Source organism: Olea europaea, unplaced genomic scaffold, assembly GCF_002742605.1.
Source record: "Olea europaea var. sylvestris unplaced genomic scaffold, O_europaea_v1 scaffold2697, whole genome shotgun sequence".
Taxonomy (NCBI): domain Eukaryota; kingdom Viridiplantae; phylum Streptophyta; class Magnoliopsida; order Lamiales; family Oleaceae; genus Olea; species Olea europaea.
The window spans coordinates 90,616-94,374 of NW_019245366.1; positions in this window are offsets into that span (position 1 = coordinate 90,616).

A 3,759-nucleotide genomic window follows, 5' to 3' on the forward strand; every position below is an offset into this window, starting at 1 on the left:
TGTCATACTAAGACCTTAAATATGCTCAATAAGCCTTAATAAAACATTCTAGAGATACTATTATCTGTTGTACCTTTTACAACTACTATTAAACTAACAACTCATTGTCTTCACACATCTTATGTGTTAGTTTAATGTGCCTCTAAATTTTTTCTTCTTGGGTGTACTCAATAGAAGATAAATTTTAGTTAAGTCAAATTCATTATTCAGAAATATATAATATTTCATAGTATCAAACATATTTCTAATAAATCAGCTTTAATTGTACTCAACAAGCTTGGATTGATGAGGAACTCTTTTTTTTACTATAATGATGGAAGACGAATAAAATTTGACTTATTATATTTAGTCTTTCTGAGCAATAAGAAAGACTAGTTGGTCAGCTCCTAAAGGATATAGCATTAACTCATACAATGCTCCATCTTCATGGTCTCCTTCCCTTCTTGCATTTCCAATTAGTCCAACTACAACCTGTAACATATACTAGTTGGCACACATTCCTAAATGATTAGACATGCGTAACATAATAATTACAATGACCTTGCAATCCAAAATAAATAAGAGTTTGTATGCCCAAATAACAAGAACTAAAACAAACAATTCAACACATTCACACGATTGAATCCATAATCATCCACTAAATATATATTGATTGTATAAATGCATTCCTACATAATATAATATTATATATAAATATGTTTCATGTGTTTATCAATTAAGATCGTCTAAACTAATTTAGACAAAATGATTGTAACAATTAATTAATCAATTAATTTAATTAGAGAGTTTATTTAATTAAGATATCAAATTAGAGTCTAACTCTAATTTCAAAATTTTAGGAGAGATTTGTTTAATTAAAATCATTTAGATAGCAAATTAAAGTTCAACACAAATTCCAAATTTATAGGACGGGTCAACTTAATTAAAATCAAATCAGAGTCCAAACTTTAATTCCAAAGCTTTGAAAGAGGTAAATTTAATTGAAATCAAATTTTAATTAAATATCAAATTAGAATTTAACTCTAATTTCAAGAAAAATTTTAGGATGAAGGAATTTAATTAAATTTAAACACTAATTTATATCAAATTAGAGTTCAATTATAATTTCAATTGAATTAATATTTTAATTTAGGATAAAACTCCTAAATAAAATAAAATTCAATTTAGGGTTAAATTTTAATATTTAAATTAAAATTCAATTTTAATGATAATTTAAAAAGTTCGTCAACTTTAAATATAATTTTAAACTGGTCAAAATTAAAATTTGGGTTAACACCCTTTCGTAAACTAAATTTAAAATCTTTCCAAATTAGAATATGAAATCATTTTGAAAATTGCAACCTAGCCCCTGGTTTTAAAATTATAAATAGGTCCTCCAAGTTTATAAATTGCGCGATAGGTCCTTTACTTTTAAAATTGCAATTTGTCCTTAATTCAATAATTGTAGGTGGGGGGTTTTGCAATTTAACACAACGACGTCTACTATTGCTATGAGAAGCTCTATAGCACGCTTTGTAAGTTATCCCCAATCCAATTTTTCTACCAAAAATTAAATATCTTTCAAAAATAGGTTTTTAAATATGAAAATATTTTTTCTAAATTGTTTAGATTCAAAAAAATATAAACAATCAACTTTTGGTTTTTCCAACATGCAAAATTATGTATAACAAGCACAAAGTAAGTTCTGATATCACTGTTAAAAATTTACTTATATATGCACAATGAAATTTGAAACAATTTTAATTCCTACCAAGAATCTGCTTTGTGTGTAGATTGAATTTGTGATAAGAATTATATCTTTAAAAAAAATTTGCAAACTCTTTTGCTGACCTTGATCTGCAATTAGCTTCTCTACACCACAACTATCCAATTTTTTAACCTCCAATGATAATTCACACTAGAAAACAAGAATGAGAGAATCAGAGTTTATCTTTTTTGTGCTAATAATATAATTAATGTATTATGATTTCTCAAACTTTAGCAACCTATTAATAGAAGTTCAAGTGAGCTTGACCCATCTCTTAAATCTAACCTAGACCAATATTTAATTAATCTAATTAATTAAACTTAGTTCATAAATTAATTAATCTAATTAATTTACTTAATCCCATTAATAAGCAGCCTAATTATGTAATTGTTCAACATTTGTCTATTAATTAACTAGTAAATATCATTCTTCTAGTTCTCTTTTTGTGTATGACCCATTAGGTTCCCTATCACGATACTTAATGATGTGAATTATTATTTTGATCTGATAAAAATAAAGATTTCTTTTTGGATTCATCCGTGGCCTCATTCTCTGTTTATTTTTGTTACTAATTGGTCAGGAGCTCTTTTACCTTGGGGTATCCTGAGTAATTGCAATAATTAGGTTTATTGATATTACAAGTATAGTAGATGTTATCACACGATTGCAATTTCTTCTTTCCAGCTAGATAGATCTCAACAATACGACTTCTTATATCCACTTATCTTTTAGGAGTATATTTATGGACTTGCTCATGATTAGGGGTTTAACAGATTGATTTTGTTGGAAAATCCATGTTATGACAATAAATCCGGTGTACTAATTGTAAAACACTTAATTACTTGAATGTATCAACAAATCATTTTCTTATTTCTGCTAATTATTCTAACCAAAATCAATTTTTGGGGAGCAAAAGGAATTTGCAAGCTCAATTCATATAAGAGGGGATAGCATTTATTGTGGAAATTCCTGCGATTAATACTTTCTCTAGAAGGGAAAAAATGATAGTAAAATCTCATAATTTACGATCAATTCATTCAATGTTTCCCTTTTTAGAGGGCAATTTTTCACATTTAAATTTTGTGTTAGATATACTAATACTCCATCCCATCCATCTGGAAATCTTGGTTCAAACTCTTCGATATTGGGTAAAAGATGACTCTTCTTTAAATTTACTAAAATTCTTTCTTCACTGTGCCAAAGATAAGCAACAAAGTTATTAAAAAAACTTACCAAACAAAGATCACAAGAACACAACACTGACATCAATTACAAATTATAATTATTTCTACATAGAACAACAAGGAGCAAAAGAAGTTTCAATAGAGTCCAACTTTAATTTCTAAGGAGGCGACAAATTTATAATAACTTTAAATCAAAGAAACCCTTAAGTTGAAGCATATGCAACAAATATAATACGAAATGAATATACATCAAGTAACCAGTGTCCTATTTTTGTGGGATTTTTCTATTGCTTCAAAAAATTCTAGAGAGGTTGAGCCGCATAGTACAACGACCTGAATCCACGAGCAAGAAATATAAAATTGTAAACAGATAAATAAGGGAACAAATAATAAGTTCAAAATACACAAGATTCGAATATTGGAATGACTACAAATCAACATACGAAGAAATTATTTATTAAAGAACAACTAACATAAATTGAAGAAACAAATAACCCTAAAATGAAGCAACCATGAAACTAACAAACCTCAGCTCGCCAGTCTGCTATTACTGTCGATTTGTTTTACCTTTTTTTTGGAAATTTGAAGCAAAGTTCGGAATCAAATGGGCAAAATCTCCCACTTTACAGTAAAATTAAAAAAAAATGTAAAAAACAACTTATCTAATAGAGGTCGTACGATGGAGGAGATTCGATGTCTGATTGTACCTTCAATGCTGCTCCCCTTAGTAGAGGAGTTTTTCTTCACACGGTTTCATCGGGGATCTAAGAGTTTTTGAAAGGGGTGAGGGTACACTTTTTCGATGGTCGAGAGATGAGTGAGTTTGAG